Source organism: Ambystoma mexicanum, chromosome 10, assembly GCF_040938575.1.
Source record: "Ambystoma mexicanum isolate Mex_15411 chromosome 10, UKY_AmexF1_1, whole genome shotgun sequence".
Lineage (NCBI taxonomy): Eukaryota > Metazoa > Chordata > Amphibia > Caudata > Ambystomatidae > Ambystoma > Ambystoma mexicanum.
The window spans coordinates 1,503,995,924-1,504,017,406 of record NC_090932.1 but is presented as its reverse complement, the minus strand read 5'-3'; the positions used below and the strand labels follow the sequence as shown (position 1 = coordinate 1,504,017,406).

The 21,483-nt window shown below is 45.9% G+C and overlaps 1 protein-coding gene across 9 annotated transcripts in view; it reads left to right on the top strand.

Moving 5' to 3' along the window:
• Positions 1-21,483, top strand: part of PITPNM2 (phosphatidylinositol transfer protein membrane associated 2) — a 1,944,277-nt gene that overhangs the window by 274,952 nt on the left and 1,647,842 nt on the right. For all 9 annotated transcript variants that reach the window (XM_069619654.1, XM_069619653.1, XM_069619649.1 and 6 more), the window contains exon 2: positions 11,007-11,100. The gene's annotated coding sequence lies outside the window, so the exon portion shown is untranslated. The remainder of the gene's footprint in view (positions 1-11,006; positions 11,101-21,483) is intronic.

The window sequence follows — 21,483 nt, the reverse complement described above, 5'->3', positions numbered from 1 at the left end:
AGCAGCATAATGCATTGGCGGTTTGAATTGGCGGCAAATTGGCTGGGCAGGGGCAGCCTGCCCAGCCGAATTTTCATTGGGTTATTCGTCCCCAGCCCAGCCCCCAGCACAAGTTGAAGACAGTTGCTTCCAACTTTGCAAAGAAGTGTTACTTCCTGCAAAGTTGAAAGCAAGTGTGAAATGTATCACTGTGTTGTTCTTACAGTGCCGGCCCCAGCTCAGCGGAGCCCTCAGCCCTGCAGGCAGGCTGCACCCCCAGCCAGGGTCAGGGCTCGGAGGGGAGGGAGGCAGGTGTTACAATTGTTTTGTTTGGTGTGTGTTTGCAATTGCTTCAGCCAGCCTCCCTCCCACACAGATTAAACAAGTAACGTTCTCTCTGCTGGCCGCCGCAGGCCAGAGGCTCGTGAGCTGGCGAGCACAAGCCACACACACACGGCAGGCCGCACACCGGCCCCCCTGCAGTGGCACTGGCGTCACGGCTGCCGGCCTGGTGGCCCAGGCCCACCGACACGACGACGCCGTGACCCGTGAATGAATTATGCACATGCACCAGCATCTGCATGCATCATAAATTATGATGCATGCATGATGCAGATGCAATCATCAAAGCAAGGTAACATCTAGTGTTACCTAGCTATGATGATTGTGCAGACTCACTCATAGTGCCGTCGGCGCGGGGCGCCTCCCCCTGCTGGCTCCCTGCCATGCCCTGCCTCACCTCACTGACTGGCTCGCCCAGCCCAGGAGTTTCATCACCCCCCCCATCTGACTTGGCCGCGAATACTCGCGATGCGGCTCGGCACAGGGTGCACACACACACACACACACTAGGCCAGGCCCGGGGCTGCCGGCCCGGCTTGCCAATAAAAAAAAAATATTTTTTTTTTTAAAAAACGGCCCAGAGGTGGCTGCCGGAAAACCGGCCCCAGGGGACCCCAAAGTCATTCGGCCACGGGCCGAAAGACCGAAACGGCCAGTCCGACCCTGCTCTGACCTTGTCACCCTTAAACGCAAGTGCAGGGTGGCTGAGAGGAAATGGCTAGCTTCTTGCGCAACCTCTGACAAACTGGCCTTCCACCTGCACCAAAGGCAATACTCTCTGTCCAGACTAAGAAGAGAGCCCACATCCAAGCCCATGTCTCTGCGGCATCTAACAACTGGGCTGAACTCTTTAAAATCTGCAAAGAGCTTGCCAATCCTGTTGCAGTCTCTACCTCTCCTGTCCCGTCCCAAGCCCTCTGCATGGCCCTGGCTTCTCATTTCATCTCTAAAACCAAGGACATCCTGTCCACCCTCTCGTCCTCTCCACCTCCCCCCTCTACTGTCTCCTCTACCTCTGGCCCCCCTGTGGCCACCTCTCCTCCCTCTTTCTCTTCCTTTCCTCTGTTCTCACCCTGACGAGGATTCTAGACAAGTCCGGTCTATGAAAGTCTAGTCAAAACAGGTTCTTCCCTGATCTTCCATAACCATCAAGGACCACATTGACTACCTCGATCCTGCCCTGGCTGACTCCTGCAACCACCCCTTCACCACTGGAGCCTTCACTTACCCCCTGAAGCACTCTCTTGTGCATCCTCTTCTCAAGAAACCCTCAGCTGACCCCTCCTGCCCGGCTGTCTATTGCCCGATCTCCATCACTCCTTTCCTGGGCAAACTCCTGGAAAAGCTGGCCATCTCCCAGCTTAATCTTCACACTGAATCTGTTGGTTGTCTACATGACCATCAGTCTGGCCTCAGAGCAGCCAGAAGCATGGAAACTGCTCTCCTGAACATCTGTGAAGAGAGGCTCTCTAACCTTGATTCTAATCTCACCTCTGTCCTCATCTTACTCGATCTCTCTTCTGCCTTTGACATGGTCAACCATACCATCCAGCTCAATCGTCTCCGTGTTAACCTGGGTATCACTGATCAGGCCCTAGCCTGGCTGACCTCGTTCCTCTCTGATCAACCCTCCCAGGTCCGACTTGGGTCCATCCTTTCCTCTATCTCACTCTCTACCTGTGGTGTTCCTCAGGGGTCTAACCTCTCTTCCTGACTGTTCAACCAATACCTAGAACCTCTCGCCCACTGCATTGCCGCTCTCTGCTCCAACTTTCAGTGCCATGCGGATGACACTTAGCTCAGTTTCAGGCTTCCCTCTGCCACCTCTTCTCCTCTCATCTCTGACTGCCTGTATGCTATCCAGGCGTGGTGTGCCGCCAACGATCTCTGCCTTAATGCCAGTAAGACGGAGATTCTCCTCATTGGTACACCTGCACCCTCCTTTCCTGTCACTCTCTGGCTGGCCTCCCTTGGCCCTCTTCCTGCTCCCACCAGTGAGGCTTAGAACCTCAGGGTCATCTTTGACTCCACACTCTCCTTTTCACCTCACATCTCTGATGTCTCTAAGAAGTCAAACTACCAACTGCACCTCCTCAGAGGTATTCTTCCTTTCCTCTCCTTCCCCCAGAAGCTCACTATCTCTAGAGCTCTGGTTCTCTCTAGGCTGGACTACTGCAGTGGCTGCAAGCATTAGGTTCAAGACCCTCTGCATTGTCCACAAAGCCTTCTGTGGCCTGGGTCCTCAATACCTCCAACTCTCTCTTCGTAAATACTTTCCTACTCAAGCTCTTTGCTCCTCCACCTCCAACTCCCTCAGGGTCAGTCGCTTCTCCAGGCCACGAGTTGGTGGTCGATCTCTTTCTTCAGCTGGGTCCTCCCTCTGGAACAGCCTCCCTGCCTCTCTGAAACTTGAGGAGAACCATCTCTGGTTCAGAAAGCACCTCAAGCCCTCCCTCTTTGCTTCTGCCTTCTCTCTTCCTCTCTCCTGCTGATTTCCTGTCTGATACTGCACTGGTCACCTGGCTACCCTCTGATTTCAGGCCCAGGTCCCTGCCATCCAGTTGCACACCTGTACTGCCTCCCAGCAACCCTTGCACTTGGGTTTGTATCTGTAACCCTACAGTCCCCCCTACCTGCACTTTTGGACACCTGCTGTCTGCACATACCCTTGCACCTGCCACCTGCTGGCTACACTTCTTGTTATTGTTTTGATCCCATGTACAGGACTGCCCCCTCCCATTTCCCCTGGCACTTTTCCCCTCCCCCTCCCGCTCCCCTGCACTTGTGCGGTCTCAATGTCACTTGGCCTAGTAAGATCGTTGTCTCTGTCCTTCCTCTGTTTCCCCATTCCCTTCCTCTATGCGCCTTGAAACACTTGTGTATAGGCGCGTTACAAATACTATATCAAATCATGTCATAATAAATTGTATGTTTTTTGTTTAAATGTCTTTATTATGCAAGTCTGAAGTGCAAACATTGCAGTGTAAGCATTTAAAGGTGTCTTAAAGAGGATTAAGACCTATCTCTTCAATTGCATTTCAAGTTGATCGCCTCCTCCTTGTACTGTTTCAATTCACGCTCCGCTTCTTCTTTTCTGTTTGTTTGTCCTGTATTGTTCTCTGTGCGCCCTGAGGCCTACAGGCATGTGGCGCGTTATACAAATGAAAATATTACTGAAAGAAAAGCAATAAAGAGGTTTAAAAAAAAATATGAAAATAAATAAATACATTTAAATAAATAAATATAATCCTCATAAGTGGGGAGTTACTTTACACATGGATGCCTGACGATTCTTTTCATAGGCAAACATGAAGAAACATGAATGTCTTTTTTTTTAATTACACCTACAATGTTTTATATGATCTTTTTTTTTCTTCTTTTAATAACTATGACTGTGGCTGGAAGGAAGAGCAGGTGTGGAGGGTATTTGGGGCACAGCATGTTGTTCACAGACATTGGAGCATTTGGAAAATTCCCTGGCATATATAAAACTTAATATAGGCTATGGGATTTCTGTATGTACAGGATGACATTGCCTCTCAGGAAGCCTGTTATAATAACAGGGTTTTCTCTAGCACTTCGTGTCATCCTGCTTCTAAGCGCTGTAATAATGGGCGTTCTTATTACCCAAATAACGGTGTTCAATTCATTGACCATGCAAGAATGAAGAGCTGAGCCAGCCCTGGCGGAATTAGAACCTGTGTACTGCTGGCTGAACAGTGATGTCTGAAGCAAGCGCCCAACCCACAGAGCTATCATGCTCTCCAGGAGCATTGTGGCTTTTATCCTGTGGCTGTGAGGCAGAGTTTGCAAGTTGGGAAATATGACATTCTCTTGTAGTCAATAATATCCTATATGTACTTCACCTGCAGTCGCCATTCGCTCTCTGCCTATTCTCTCTAGTGTGATGTGATTTAACAATGGCACACCCCCTTTTTTCTTTGGCCTGATTGGCTGCCAGCCCACACAACTTTAAAAGAAGTGTTAAACTTTTTAAAATCGGACATATTATTCAAACCTGCTTAAATAATGGTCCTGTATCCTGTCCTGTGTCCTTATGGTTAACTGCAAATGGTACCACTCCACCACCTTCATTTCTATCCTTACCCCCCCCCCCCCAGCTGTCTCTGAAGTTTATAACGCTCTGAAGTAACTGTGCACATGCGTGTATGCTATAACAACTCAAATAAAGGATTGAATCGGAATACTGCTCATTGGCCAAGCAGACCACCAATCACAAGTCAGATGCAGCTCATTGGTCAAACAGATCAACAATACCCTTCATTATGAAACACTTGCCTCACCAGCGCGTGTCAAATCCTAGGAGGAACAGTAGGTTTGGCAATGCAGCACTTTAGAATGGATATGGATGCAGTTATATCTCTTCTGACTCTACTAGCCTTTTAGAATTCTATTCTTTGCTGGATGAGGGGTATGGGGGGTTTACAAGGTGTGGGGTCATGGACACACCTCAATGTCAAATGTCTTAATGCTTAGGGAGGAGTTGTTGGCATCTGTGGAAACTGCAGGCCATACTTCTAGTCCTGGCTTTCCCATTTGTCCATATTAACTCATGAATTAATTTGCTTTTCATACCACTCTTAATAGCACAGACCAGTTTCTAAGCGCAGGACTGGGATTCAAACCTGTGTTGCTCTGCGTTGTCTTGCTTCCAAGACAAACACACTGCCCCTGAGCTATCCTCCCAGCCCATAATATCGTTCTATATGACCCTGGGTAAATCAATTTATCTCCCTGTGTCTCAGTTCCTTAATCTGCACAATTAGAAGCGCCTAGAAACAGACCAACCTCAGCTTCAAGCCCCACAGAAGAAACTGACATGTGGATATGTTACACCCACTCCACCCCTAAATAAGAAACCTGACATTGGAGGAGACTACTGTTGGCGAGATTTTCTCAGTTACATTGGCACTGTGAAAATAAGTGCCAGGGACAGTGCAGGGGAAGGCAAAGCTGCTGGCCCGACATTTATAAAGTGCATCCTTTCGCCAAAAAGACATCGCGTTGCACAAGGCCGCACTGTACAGGAGAGCGACAACACCAAAAAAAAAAAACAATTAGCTGGGGCAACCAGATTTTTTTTTTATTTTTTAAACGGGACAGGCCATAGACATAGAAGTAGGACTAACGTAAAGACAAATAAAAGTGTAGTCCTACTTCTATGTCGCTGGCCTGTTGAGGGGGTCGGGGAGTCGGTGTGCTCACAGACACATGCCCCCATTCACACAGGAAGAGTCATGCCGGGACCCGATTTTAGGATTTCCAAAATCGGGTCCCGGCAAAAACCAGGACCGTAGCCCCAGGACGGGGTTTCTAAAATGAAAAAACTCCCGGGACGGAGGGTGATTTCCCCAGACTATCCTGGGAAAACCGGGACCTCTGGTCACCGTACGATTAGCCAAATAAGGAATTGCCAGCTAAATGGTATTGAATTATTGTTAGTTCTAAAAGGAAGTGGAACGTTATTGACTAGCTTAAATGGCATTAATGTAAAGAGCAGTAAGGGAGCAACATCCTGAAATCCTCGAGGCCGGTTAGACTGATATCGGCATCATTTGTCATACGGAGGATCCCCAAACGTCCTTGGGGGGAGCTATGGACACGGCCCATGCTTCTGAAAATGGCCGTTTGTTGAGTAGTTGGCCAGCGCAATGAAAGCGGGCCCGGAAGCACGTGGTCATAATGGCGCCTAGAAACACTTGCGTACAAGGCGTTATAATTTATCATATGTCCTGGGTCCAAGCAACAGCCTGACTGCCAGATCCTGATCCTGCACTTACTGCAGCCTAGATGAATTTTTGGGGAAAGGCCAAGACAGGAACTCGTTGCAAGTCAAGGGAAGGTGAAACAAACACATTGATAATTGTAGCTTTGTGATTAAAAGTACAATAAGGTAGCGGTTTCTTGAGTTTCCCAAGGTTAAAAATCAGGATTTAGTAACTGAGACCAATTGGAATCTACTATAATGCCAAGATTCCTCAAGTGAGGGGGCCGGACCCGTACACTTACCAAATGATTCCGGTCTGGAGCTGTCCCCTGGATACAATTTAGCTTTGGCCATCTACCTTTTAGTTTTGGTGGGGTTCATTTTAAAATAGGTGGCAACCATCCAGTCTTTAGCTGTCACCAAACAGCTCTAAACGATACTGGCAGAGGTGTCTCTATCCCCGGGCAGCTTTATTGCAAAAAAAGCTGCGTATCATCGGCAGAGAGTTTAATATCAAATACGCCTCAATGTATTCAAATGGTATGAGTCAGTAAGCCCATGTGAAGCCTGGACAAGGAGGATGTGGTGGTCCACGGTATCTACAGCTGCTGATATATTTAGAAGAATCAGTGCTCCAGCACCCCTTACTCCTAACCCCTCTTTTAGTTTCTACTGCCCGGCACTGCTGAAGATCTCTATGCTGAAATGAGGCCTACAACTTCCTGCCTCATGCAGGTTCAGTAACTAGGCCTCCAGGACAAGTGATGATCATTGGGACAACACTAGACGCTCAAGTTGCTTCACAGGAAGAGAGTCTGTGAAATCGGTCTGAAGTTATTCCAACCAGGTGGATGGAAAGCAGGCTGTTTTAGAAGAGGATATACCTCTGGTCCTTTCCATTTGTCTGTTACCTCACCTGTTTATAAGGAACCATTGAAGACACGAAGAGTCTCGCATGCAAATGACTTTGGCTCTTTTAGGTGGAAGAAGGCTACTAGCTGAACCGGGGCATTCAGCAGTGTTCCAATTAGTAGATCATTCGGCCGAGGTTCTTGGGAGAAGCGCCAATAGCAGCGGCAGATCTGGAAGGATGAGTCGCATAACTACACGTGTCGTGTTGGGGACTCACCAGTTCTTTAAAGCACAGGAGACTCTTGATTGGGCGAGCAAACTCATGTGAGACTAGAGTGCAGATTGGTGACATATTATTTTTGATGATATGTGGGAAAGAGTGTGTGGAGCTCTTGAAGAAGAAAGTGTGACGTGGTCCTTGAAAAAAGTAGGTGCTCCTGTGTGGATTCCGGTGCCTACCGGTCACTGCAAGATTACCCAGGCTCTCGTGTACTGAGTCTGATGTTTGACAGGGTGGTGCAACTTTGGGGGTGCTTATTCTGGAGTTGCACAAGAGACATAAGCTTCTGAAGGGACGTTCATCATCAAATTGCCTTAGTGACAGGTGTGTTTGCAGTGAAATTCGAGGGGGTCATTAAAGAGATTTGGACATGTAGTTCTGTAGAGGGCCTCTAACCTGAGTTTGTGCATTCTGACACATGCACTGCTTTAGTCTGGCTGGGGTGTCTTTTATGCTGTAGTCAGGAGGTTGGGGGAACCTTTGAAGGCAGCTGTTGTGCTGGGGTATAGCAAGCATTCAACACACAATACATCCATCTGAATAAGGAGCCCCAAGCAGACAGATCAACCAAGAATCAATTTCATGGTTCAAATTATTGTTTGTTTTTTTGTTAAGTATTTATAATGAATACATTCAGAATATAACATTCAGCACTTAACAACAAGAAGACTTGTCAAAGCAATAACACAGGGAAAATATGTAAATTGAGTTTACAATTAAAGCCATCAAAGTAGTTTATCAAGTTTACAAGAATTGCATAAATAAATAAACAAATAAATAAATAAATACATAAATAAATACATAAATAAATAAATAAATAAATAGGTAAAGTCACAAAAATGTTATTTGCAAAACTCAAGATCTGAATACATTGAATAACTTTGAGCAACAGATTATAGATAAAACCTATGTCTCGGGAGAATAGCTCAGGGGCAACATGCTCGCCTTGGCAGGAAGACGACACAGAGCAACACAGGTTCAATCCCCGGGTCCGCGCTTAGAAACCTCTGGGTATTAAGTGCGTTATAAATAACTAATCATATCATATTATATCATAACCAAAAAGGACTAGAAGAGCATTTAAGAAGAACAAACAGGCAGGGCAATACAAGACACAAGAGGAGAGGGAAAATCGAAGAAACCTGAAGCAATATATTAAAAAGAATCCGCTGAGGAGGCATTGAGATATTCTATCAGTGGATGCCACTTTTGATTATATTTACCCACATCAATTAGAGAAGAGGCACAACCTTTTTCCTTCTATGGACCTAGCAAATATGATCCCACCAGGAGACACAAGTTAAGCGATGAGGGAGGTGTTACATTCCCAGACTAGGGCCTGATTCACAGAACGTTTTCCTATGGGATTGCGCCATTGTAAAAAGCTTCCATGAATTGGGCCCTTTGAATCCTACCACAAAGCTTTTGTTTTGAAACCATTTATTTTATGTTTACACAATGAAGAATGATCTAATGTCCCCACACTTGGCGTAAGATTGAATTGGATTTATCTCATTTTAAACTTTCAGAAGTTCTTAACATGACTGCATGGCCCGACTTTGAAACTGTCCCTACCTTGCCCGTTCTTAGGATTGCTTGCTTAAGCCTACTTGCCATTATTTGTGACTTTTTAGACCGAGACAAGGTGGGTTTATGGTTTAATAAGAACCTACCTTTCAAAGTGGAGTTTAATCTTATTTGTAAATGGTGTGCTAAAGGTATCTCTTGTATTCATCATATTGTATACTACAATACCATAATCCCCATTCCATATCTTAGCGCCACGATGCCTACGGGCTGTTACGCGCTTTACAAATATGAATAAATAAATAAATAAATAAATATCTTCAACTTGGATGATTCAGGTTTTGCTGTGTATAAAGAAGTTGATACAGTTGTTACCTTGACATTGCTAAATCTTTCAAATGTATTTTTTTTTTACAAATAAATATGCAGTTCATCTCTGTTTTTCATATCAACTATGCACAATGTTCAGTAATCCTAGCGACATCGTAAACCTCTCATATTCAGTCTCAAATGTACCAGCTATTGAAGATATCCAACATGTTTCTGTTCCTTTCATTATGGAACATTCTTCAGGGGGACTTAATAATTCAATGTCTCCACTAATGTTTCTTGTTGAATCACATGAAATATGTGTATAATTTCATGTATATGATCCCCTATAAGATATAATATAGGAATTACTAAAACCACTAGTGGCTCTGATTTTAAATTCAACATATTAATCAATAGAATGCTGATTACCTCAAATACACATTACGTGTACAATTTGTTTGCACTGTATTAGTACAAGGTATTGTTGAAAGGGACGTCCATCCTGGGATGGAAACATCAGATCCTATGAGTCTCATGCCTCTGTTAATAAAATAGTACACTACATTGTAGGTTTTACATAAGGCCCTTATCAACGAACCAAAAACTCATACCTGCCTCAACTCATGTAAGTGCACCGACAAAAAAGTGCTACCCATATATCTGCATATCACACGGTGTACTCAGTTCACAGCATCATTCAGAAATCTTCAATTTCGCCAATAAGGTTCCCCCACCACTTTATTGTGGTTGGTTTCGTGAGGAAGCACCTTGCGAAGATGTCTGAAAAATAAAATGAAACACGACCTTGTGTTATCAGGATACGATCCAAGATAGCTGTTGTACAGCTACGATATTTATCAAAATTGCTGCAGTGCTGCACATATAGCAGATACAATGGCTGCCCTGCCACTCCTGAATCCCAGGCTGAACAACTAGTTTCAATAATATGTACTATGCATCCCCCCGTACATGTCTGCTTCAAGGGTCCCAACCTGCATGTAGTCATTACGCGAGAACATGAGACGGTACTGAACCCCATTCGTCTACGACCAAATGTGCCCGCAGGCGACTCCATAAGCAAGCTAGCAGGGCTTGGGAACCAAAGCCAGTACTTTGTAGGATAAACACTACGGGACAGAGAGAGAGTGCCATGGTTAGCACGATTGTGCCGGAAAAGAAGTGGAGAACACACAAGGTTTGTGATTTTTCTTTTGTGCTAAGGGCCCATGGTGGGGGCCCTACCATCGGTTTATTGCATTCAAAGAGACTTCTTTTTTGGTGGATTTTACCAATACATGTTTCGTGCTATCACAGGACGCTTCATCAAGGCACAATGATAGATGTTCTATGTGCCTTAGTTCCTGGCAAGCATAGTAGATCCTAAATTGGCCTGTGTTACTGCAGCCCCTCCGCGCCCCACCATAGGGTCCCCTATGCTTGCCCAGAACAAAGGCAGACTGTATAGCTATCACTGTTACTTTATATAGCGCTCTGCGATGGCATCGACCATGTGTCGGCAGTGCCCGCCAAAAAATAGTTCTCATGTAATGCAATACACTGATAGGACACCTGCCACCCTAGGTTATTACCACCAAAAAAACACAAAGGGTCTGAGTCACAGAAGAGTTTTATAATGGCACAATCCCATAGGAAAACGCTCTGTGAACCAGGCCCAAAATCCTTTGTGGTCTCAAATTATGTTCTGTGCTAACATGGGGCTCTCACTCTGCACAATATCTGTGTGTTGTCCACAGAGACCACTGGAAGCGCCAAGAAGCCATGCAAATTGCAAACAATGTGTTCTGTACACAAAATCCCCCTTTGTGTGGATGAGAAAGCTTAAGGTTAAGGCGAAGATACCCTTTACAGAGACAGGTGGGGCGGTGAGGGTGAGGGGGGCGCCCTCCTCGCATTGGGGCCGCAGCTGTGCTGTGATTCTGCCAAAAACATGTGGATGTACTAATGCTCCTTTGGTTTGCTTTCCAGGGCTCTGGCGCATGCGCGATGATGGCCTTTTCGTCGTCTAACCTGCTGATGCAACGCTTTGCTACCCCTCCTAGAGAAATGCTGTCCACATAAGGTATGTGAGGACACAAGAGTCCATAGCTTTATTGGCACAAATCTACTGATAGCCACAGTGAGTAAAGTGTGTGTGTGGGGGTGAGGGGAGTGGTGCCCCCCCTCCAACCTCATCGCATGCCCGCTCTAACTGGATTACATCCAATCACCGTTCTATTCCTGGATCTGCCATTCCTGCTTTTAGCAGAGAATATCATGTGTTATTGTTTCATGCTGTATGTTTAGCCCAGCCTGGTGTCATGTCTGTCTGTGAAGCCACAGTGGAATTGGGGCTATGAGTATTGTGTTTTCCTAAGTATAAATGGCGTATGTTGTCAGATTTCTCGACTCCAGTCAGGAGTGGACTGGCCTTGAGGGAACTCTGGAGATTTCCCAGTAGGCCTCTGCAGCCCAGGCCTCTTTGTCTGGTATTTCCAAATGTTCCCATAGCAAACGGGTTAGGGCTTGCTGAAAATGTGTAATATGGGGCCACTTTGAAAACATTTTCCAGGGCCTCTTTTAGTTCCCAGTCTGACGCTTCCTCAGGTTCATAAGTCAACAGTGCAGATTGATGCAATTATGACCATATGATTATGATTAGTCATTTATAACGCGCTTAATACCCCAAGGTTTCTAAGCGCGGACCCGGGGATCGAACCTGTGTTGCTGCTCGTCGTCTTGCTTCCAAGGCGAGTGGGTTGCCCCTGAACTATCCTCCCGAGACCTTATACAAAAATGGTGATTCAGGGAGAAATTGAAAGCTACACATGATGCGTAACCACTCAAACTGAACTCTACAACAACTTACAAACCACGGCCCGGCCAATGCAACCCAGGGCTATGGGGGTATGTAGCCTCCCCCTACCCCTGACCCCCCGGCCAAGGCTTATAGCACAAAATAGACAGTAGTTATTTAATTAAAAAATATTTATTCCTGGGTCTGAGTCTCTAATGATAGCTTTCTTACCCTGTGTGTGAATAACTCATACCCCCATAGTGTCGTTCACACGTGCCTAGTTGGCGATGGTGTGCCACCTACAAGGGTATGGGAATCCTTGCCCTCAACTATCTCACTACTTTCCTCAGTCTAAATAATAGGTGCACATTTCGTGGGGGTCGGTGTCTTCATTTATTGGTACCGCCTCCAATCTATGTGACTTATGGTTAAAATACAATGGTTTTACCAAAAGGGTCAGATAGACCACTAAAGTGCAACAGTTAAAACAAAATGATTCTATCAATCAATAAAATGACTTAGTATTGTTATGATAGGGTTAAAATGATGTAATCTAATTCTTCGAGCCCATTCCTCAAAATGCTGTCGGGTCTCGGAGTTGCAGTCATCAACCTAGCAACTCTTAATAATAGTCAACCGGTTTCAGCGGTCCTTATGACAAGCCGCTTTCTTCAGGACGGAGAATATTGAATTCTCATTGACAAAATGATTTCTTCACATGTTTACACATCTTGGAGGGTTTTGAGAGGTGCTTTGGGTTACCCACGGGCATTTTACTGTGTCCCGATCCCTGTTGGATTACAAAAATGGACAGAGGGGGGTTGTAAGTGCGGGATGTTCTGAACAAATAATCAATTTAAGGAACAGTCATGCAGGTCAAGGTGTATTACCTGTGGTTATGTTTTCTGTTTTCTGGTTGTGACGGATGCCCCTATGCACTTGGTGCTTTCCTGCGTCAACAACCTGAAGGACAGATAACTAGGTATGTCTTATACTGTACCAACTATTATACAGACTAGTTGTCAGTGCTTAAATATACAGGTTCAGTTCATATTCTGCTGTAGAACCTGTAAAGTAAAATCGTCTCAAGTTCTGTGGCTGTTGGTTCTGGGAGCTGGATACTGGTGTTGTCCAGTCTTCTTCTTGAATTGTTATTGGGTACCTCTGTAGAGTAAAGGCCAAATTAGGGACATTTACTCTTGAGTCTTAAAGACTACGAGGTCACAACACATGCAATAACAAACACGGATGAGTGTTTTTTCTGATTACAACATTTTGCGCTTGTTAAGTTTAGTTCCACACAGAATTACACTCAATAGTAACTGAGAACCATGAGCCATACATTTTGTGCATGTAGCACACTGGCTTATATTTATGGGCACAGCCTAATGAGACTTGGCTTTAGCCCGATGATACGTATTTAAGCTAGCGGTGTGCATACCAATATGCGTGTCGCCCGTTCTCCGATGAATATATATATAGTTAAATAGAGTCTAGGGCTGCTCAATTGGAGTCTGTTGCAGCGCCCATGGTACACGAGCGATGCGGCTAAATGAACAGAGCATGTGTACTACGGCCAACGATTCAGATTCAGATTACTGTGGGTGTCGCGGCTTGTGGTCTCTTACCTGCTGCACACTCAATGTTGTCTCTCGCTCTGCACGCTAAGTGATGTCTTTCGCGAACGGGCTGGTAGTAGACAGGAACGCTAGCGTCCGCCATCTTTATTTTCGTGTGTATAAGGCGTGGCCGTTTGTGGTCGGGTGCGAGTGCAGAGCTACAAAATTCCCACTGAGGTGATGGGAGATGTAGTTGCCTCGCTGACCTCTACCACAATGATTGTTCGTCTATGGTTAACAAATCCATACATTATCGTGTGTAGGTGGGCTGCATGTACAGCTCGATCATAGTGGAGAAACGCATATGAACCAGAAATGTAATAGAAATTGTTACACATAGCTAAGAAAGCCCTATATCTTACAATAGGGCTAGATGTATTTGTGTGCATATACAATTATTTTGGACAGTATAAGTGCACATATCAGTACCATTATTCGGTGGCTATGCTAAGGTACTGTAAATAACGCACTATGGCATTATGGCACATAATACCCAAAGTCAGCAAAATCTTATAACTGTGGGTAGAGCTAATGATGGTAATCTTATTATGAGTGTACCCATATAAAGTGCCGCTCATTTTATTGCATCCCATGATGTGTAATAGGCTTCTGAATTAGAAATCATTGCAAGTGGCTGGTATCTAGAGGGCGCACCAAGACGAATACTTCTCGTGTGATTGGGTGTTTCTCAGTCTACTGCTAATCTCGATGTAGAATGATAGTGATCATTGCACTGCCAGGGTTTGCCAACAGATATCTTCATTTAAGCCAATCTTATGACTTTGAAGTCTGTAAATCCACATTTGTTCTCTTCGTAATAGCAGTGCTGCTATATTCCCTCCTCTTTTAGGTAACGTCACTTTCTCTAAAATCGTCCATGTAATTTCATTTTCTGAGTGTCCTTTTGTCCCATAATGCTCTACTAGTGGGGCAGTACATCTTTTTGTTCTGATGTTAGACCTGTGTTCACAAATACGGGTTTTTATAGATCTTGTCGTCATTCCGATATATCTCATGTTGCATGGACAGAGGATTTGGTACACCACATTGGTTGTGTTGCAATTTGTGAATGTCCTCTGTTCCCACGGGTGTGTCCACCCGATGTCTATTGTGGTTGTACGTTTTGTGAATTGGCACACTGAGCAGTTCCCACAGGGGGCATGTCCCACCATTCTTGGTGTATTCCAGAGGGTATTGGTCTCTGGAGGTTTTATTTCTTGATATGTGTGTGTGAGACTGTCCCTGAGGTTTCACCTTCTTTTAATAGCAAACAGTGGTGCTGGTAGGTTGCTGTCATCTACATTTAGTAAGTGCCAGGATTTTTTAATTTCTTTTTTGAGAAGGTTCACCACTGGAGAGTGGCTGAAGACTGCTGTAATTACATCCGTTCCCCTTTCTCTTTTTTCATGTTGTGTGAGAGTAACTTCTCTAGGTGTGTTCCTTGCCCTTTTGTATGCTTGTCTTATGATTTTGTTAGGATTGTTCCTTTCTCTTAGGTTCGATTAAAGTATTTTCACTTGTACACCGTATTCATCTTTGGTGGTACAGTTCCTCCTAAATCGGAGGAATTGCCCAAAGGACAGGTTTTCCTTAAGATTCCTTTGATGGAAGCTGGAATATTCTAAGAGGGAATTCCTGTCTGTGGCTTTGCGGAACACAGTAGTTTCAAAGGTGTGTCCTGTTCTTTTTATACTGAGATCAAGGAATGTGGCTTCGGTTTTGCTTGCCTCATGGGTGAACCTAAGGAATGGATCTAGTCCATTCACCCATGTGATGAAGTTGGTGAGGGTATTCTGATTTCCTTCAAACAGCATCAGAATGTCGTCAATGTAACAACGCCACCTTAAAATGTGTTTAGAGAAAGGGTTGTTTCCAGGATAGATATATTTTTCTTCAAAAGCGGCGACGTACAGGTTGGCCAAAGGGGGTGCAAATGTCGCTCCCATGGCTGTCCCGGTTACTTGTTCATTGTGCGTGTCCTCCTTGAGAAAGAAATTCTTAGTAAGTGCAATTTCTGCTAGTTGTAGGATGAGGCTAATAGGCATATCTAAATTCCCAGATTTGTCATTCGAGGCCCCTCTCCTCCCCTGGACACAAAGACCCTTATGCCTGCATGCAGCAGCACAACAGCAGAGCTGTCATGCATGTTCCCTCTGTCCCCATTAACCTAGCACAGCCCCCTACCTCTCTTTCAGTTCCACCATAGCACACGGGGACCACGCAAATGGCAGCAGTGTGTGATGCAAATCCTAATTACGTAAATAGCTAGCATTGCTCGGGGCGGCATCGCGGAGCAGCCATAGCCAATCAGTGTTGGACCTGTCACCAGGGCAAGCAGTCCAGCCCAAAGGGCTCGGGCTTCTCCCCTCAGCGTGAAAGCACAAGGTACCCCAGATATGCTTATCCCCAGTGACACCGACTGGCCATGCAATGTGTCAGTCTCCACTTCTACTTCCATGCACCTAGCACACTTTACATGCTCACCTGGAACAGATGTACAAAAAAGAGATTGTTTGATGAGTCTCCTTAAATAATTGAGAGGGATCGAACCTGTGTTGCTCCCTGTCGTCTTGCTTATATGGCAGATAAGGAACTCTATTACAAAAAAACAAGTAAAAATTCCTAGTAGGGAGGCGTGCCCTTAAGCTGGTGGATTAGAATGATGGTTCAACTCTGTAATATAATAGATCGAATTGACTAGGGTGATACAGAGCTGACACTAAGCAGGATTTGATACAAGCCCTACAAAACCTAGAACCGCCCTGTTTGTGGTCTGAATTTGTTCGAACCACTTTGGACCATCAGTAACTATTGAACTAATAATAATATCTGTACTTTTTATAGCACTTAATGCTAGATTCCTCCCACCTCAAAGCAATGTTTTAATTTCTCTCATTATTATCTAATGCAATTGTACTCAATTTATCGACTTCGGAAGGATGAAAGGCTGAGCCAGCTCTCCCAGGTTTCAAACCTACTACTGCCAGTCGCACGGATAACTGAGGCTACGATTTAATGGTATCCGGTAATGGTATCCCCATATATATGGTCGCTATACATATGGTTGCCGGGAAAAGGTTGTGGCGACATTATATATGGTGACCATATATATGGAGTCAAGGGGAGCAGGAGTTGCGGGGTTGCCCCCGCTCCCCTAGCCAAAAAGAAAGATTTTGGGGTTGCAGGAGTCTACCCCGCATGTTCTATGTGATAATGTCCCTGCAAAAAACAGCAATTTCTGGGCGACTTTTTTGCCAGGCACCATTTTTGCTGGGACATTATCACATGGAACTGATTTAACGGTTCCATGTAATAATGTCCCCTCAAAAATATCGCCATGCAAAAAAAATCGCCGTAAAATGACAGTTTTTTTGTGGGGACATTAATACATGGAACATGCAGGGGACACCCCCGCAACCCCTAAACCCTTTTTTATTTTTCATGGGGAGTAGGGGACACCCCTGCAATTCCTACTGCCTCTGTCCATATATATATATGGTCACCTATATAATGTCGCCACGACCTTTTCCCGGCGACATTATATACGGCAACCATATATACAGGGATATAATTACCTAATACCGATTTAACTAGCTATTTTAGTGTCCTTGAATCAGATCAAATCGATTTCAATCTGAGCAAAGGCCTGATGTCTGAAAAACATCAAATATAACCCCAAGGAATCAGACAACATTTTTGCCAGATCGAGCAAACACATGCTCTTACCAATTCAAGCCTCTTGATTTGGGGTTTGCATTTTAGGAATATTGGTGAGTTCCAGCTATAAATGACTTGAACCATTTTTTTCTTTTAAATATAATTTTTGTTGAATTTTTAAAGGGATATACCAACATACAGTACAAACATATATATGTAATTGGACAATAAGAATACAAGGACAAGAAACGGGTAACACCCAGTGTCAACCTCATACAAAACATATTGCCTTATTACATCTACTAACTAACATCCCCGAGTTCCCACCCCCTACCGCTCCCCCTGAGAATATGGATAAAATTAAGGTATCCCATTGTCTGTCGAGAAAGTTCTGTAGCTAGATCTTTTCGGTTAAACAGGAGCAAATACCAATTCAACATATCGCTTTGCGGGCTTTGTCAGCAAACCTTCAGATTATCCATTACAATTTGTCGTAACACACTCAGGCTTGAACCATTGTAACTGTTTCTCGGACTCCCCCCACCCGCATTGTTTTGCTATGTTTGAAGCAGATCTGGGCGAGTAACCCACATCACCAGCAACTAAAGGCCAGCACTTTGTGTGAAGGTCTGGCGACTAAGCGATAGACATGTTGGGCCCGATTCATGGAATTGTTTGCACGGTTCAAAGTTACTTTACACTGCTGAAAAGTGACTTTGCACTGCCTATATAAACCCTAATGCATGGAACTGTGCAAAGTGTATTTTTCTGCAGTGCAAAGTCAGCGCAAAGTCATCGGGCCTCATTCCGAGTTGGGCGGTAAGGGTTAACGGTCACCGGTAAGGAGACCGGTGCCGTTAAACCCTTATCGCCCAATTCCGAGTTCCCTTAGCGGGTCTGACCACACGTCCTTTACGGGTCCCGCTAAGGGACCAGGGCGCTAATAACGGGCCCGCTATTTGCGGGCAGTAATTAGCGCCTTCCCCATTCCCATTGAGCCCTATGGGGGCTCAAATGGGAATGGGGAATGGTTGGTTGGATGGGGACTTCACGGGTCCGCACAGGTCGGAATGTCCCAGTAAGTCCCCATTCAACCAGACCGGACCCGGTTTTGGAGGCAGCCATGGCCTCCAAACTCGGAATGAGGCCCATGGTGTACTGCAAACATTTCTATGCACTGACTTTGCCTGGACTTTGCACTGCAAAAATACACTTTGCATGGTTCCATGAATCAGGGTTTGTGTCGGCAGTGCAAAGTCACTTTTCATCAGTGCAAAGTCACTTTGAACCGTGCAGAAAATTCCATGAATCATTGGGCCCATTGTAGGTTCTGCTCGCCATGAAACTGCTTAGCATTGCCCAAAGCGTGCGTTTCATGCCAGGCGTGGCCATTTTGGTTTGTAAACGTTGCTGTGATGTTTAGACGACCTTTCCACTTAAAGACAATCAGTGGTCGAAGTGGGTGGGAGCGGTCGGGAGCGGTGCTCCTCTACTTCTTTTAATTAAGTTTTACCGTTCCTATACTTTTATTTTAAAAAGAAACCGTTCCGGAATGGTTTCGTTTTAAAATAAAAGTGTAGGAAGAAGTTGAAACTTGCACTTTCAGTGCACTGCACTGGACGTTCCCTTAAACATCAGGCATGTGTGTTTTAGGGTTTGAATTGTGCATGGGAGGGGGTTTAGCAATGGGGCTTGTGGGAAGTTGTGCAGACCAATAGGGAACAAAGGTCCACTACTTCTTTTGGTACACTTCGACCACTGAAGACAATCATACATTCCACTCGTCCCTGTCCTTCAAGTCATTGAAACATAACTTAAATGGTGGTGCGCGTGATCCTGCACCTCAACCACTTGGAGGTGGGGGGAGGCTGCCACCGACTGATGAGTATTAGTGGATGACAACCGCGGTGTGCGGTCACTCCTTCACTACATAATCCCTCAATATAGAGTTCCATTATTAGCTCATTGAGTTATGCGCCATCTACTGAGGTCTGTGTTCATCCTGAAAGCTACGGGCTTGAATCACAGATGGGGGGTGGGACTCAGCCTTTCATCCGAATGAGGGTGATAGATAATCATTTAATTGGATTACACAGTCTTATGAAACTGAAAACATTATTTGCCAAGCCTTATAAAGAACACGTTAATATTATTATTGTTATTGCATAGATTTTCCAGGGGCATTTGGATTATGTGGCAGAGTAGCCCCGGTTGCCCCTAGCCGCTGCCGACCTGGCACTGTGCCTCACCAGCACTGCTGCTGCGTGCTTCTGGGTTGCTCGTTTGCCGGCTCCCTTTATTCTAATGCAGCAGTCTGCCGCGTGCCGCCCAGTCTCTCTCACCATTCACTCTGCGGGCTAGGGCTGATGGGAGTTGTAGTCCAAAACATCTGGAGAGCTAAAGTTTGCCGGCCCCTGTTCTAATGCTTGGAGGCGCATGAGGTGCGCCTTTTAATAATCACTGGAAGTAGCGGCCCTTTAACACCCAGCACGCTCCTGTAGGCAGACTGTGGGGCTAAGGGCGCACCGATAAGAACTGCTATCTACACTTCATATTGACACAGTGTCGTGAAAGATAAGCTGGATAGGGCTAAAAAAGAACATTCGACATTAGTTTCCCAGCAGCAATGTCTTAACATGCATGTCATGGGGTGAAGTTGCTTCCTGCTCCCACGTCCCAGTGCCCCTCGTGTCCCAGGCTCCCACTGGGCACCCTTCACAAAAGCTAACCCACATCAATGTGTGCCAGCATCCCTTTATTTTGATTTCTTTTATTTGGAAGTATTCAGAGCCACAAGAGTAAAAACTGTGCCCTGAGGGATCCTATACTGCCCCACCCTCTGCAGAACACCTGCTGCTCCTGCTAACTGTGCACCTGAGAGACCCTATACCCCCGACATATCCTATACTGCCCAGCTCTCTCTGAAGATCCCACTTCTCTTAACTATGCACTCAAGAGATCCTACACTGCCCCACCCTCTACAAAGCTCCTAGTTCTCCCGCTAACTCTGCCCTCAAGGAATCCCCTAATGCCTTATCCTGGCATAGCTCCTACCGCCCCCTCTAATTTTCCACTGAGGGATTGTGTACTGCCCCACCATCTGGAAAGCTCCTAGTGCTCCCTCTAACTCTGCCGTCAAGGAGTCCTCCACTGCCCTATCCTTGGCATAGCACCTACTGCCCCCTCTAATTGTCCCTCAGGGATCCTGCACTGCCCCACCCTCTGCAAAGCTCCTAGTTCTCCCGCTAACTCTGCCCTCAAGGAGTCCTCTACTGCCTTATCCTGGCATAGCTCCTACTTCCCCCTCTAATTGTCCCCTGAGGGATCCTGCACTGCCCCACCCTCTGCAAAGCTCCTAGTGCTCCCATTAACCCCGGCCATTAAGGTTTGCCCTCTACAAAGCTGCTACTGCACCCACTAACCATGTCCCTAACGACTCTATGCTGCCCGCCGTCTGCAAAGCTGCTACTGCACAGCTAACCCTATCCCTAAGGTTTCTATGCTGCCCGCCCTCTACAAAGCTGTTACGGCACCCGCTAGCCATGTCCCTAAGGATTCTATGCTGCCCGCCCTCTGCAAATCTCCTAGTACTCCTGCTAACTGTGCCATCAAGGAATACTCGGAATACTCTACTGCCATATCCTTGGCATAGCTCCTACTGCTCCTTCTAATTGTCCCCTGGGGGATCCTGAACTGCCCCTCCCTCTGCAATTCTCCAACTGCTCTCATTAACCCCGCCCTGAAGGTTCAAACACTTCCCCGACCTCTACAAATCTGCTACTGCACCTGCTTGCCAAGTCCCTAAGGATACTATGCTGCCCGCCCTCTACAATACTGCTACTGCACCCGCTAACCATGTACCTAAGGATCCTATGCTGCCTGCCGTCTACAAAGCTGCTACTGCACCCGCTAACCATGTCCCTAAGGATCCTATGCTGCCTGCCCTTTACAAAGCTACTACTACACCTGCTATCCATGTCCCTAAGTATCCTATGCTGCCCACCCTCTACAATGCTGCTACTGCACCCGCTAACCATGTCCCTAAGCATCTTATGCTGCCCACCCTCCACAATGCTGCTACTGGACCTGCTTACCATGTTTCTAAGGATCCTATGCTGCCTGCCCTCTACAATGCTGCTACTGAACTAGCTAACCATGTCCCTAAGGATCCTATGCTGCCCGTCGTCTACAAAGCTGCTACTGCACCCGCTAACCATGTCCCTAAGTATCCTATGCTGTCCACCCTCTACAAAGCTGCTACTGCACCCGCTAACCCTGTCCCTAAGGATCCTATGCTTCCCGCCCTCTACAAAGCTGCTACTGTACCCGCTAACCATGTCCCTAAGTATCCTATGCTGCCCACCCGCTACAATGCTGCTACTGCACTAGCTAA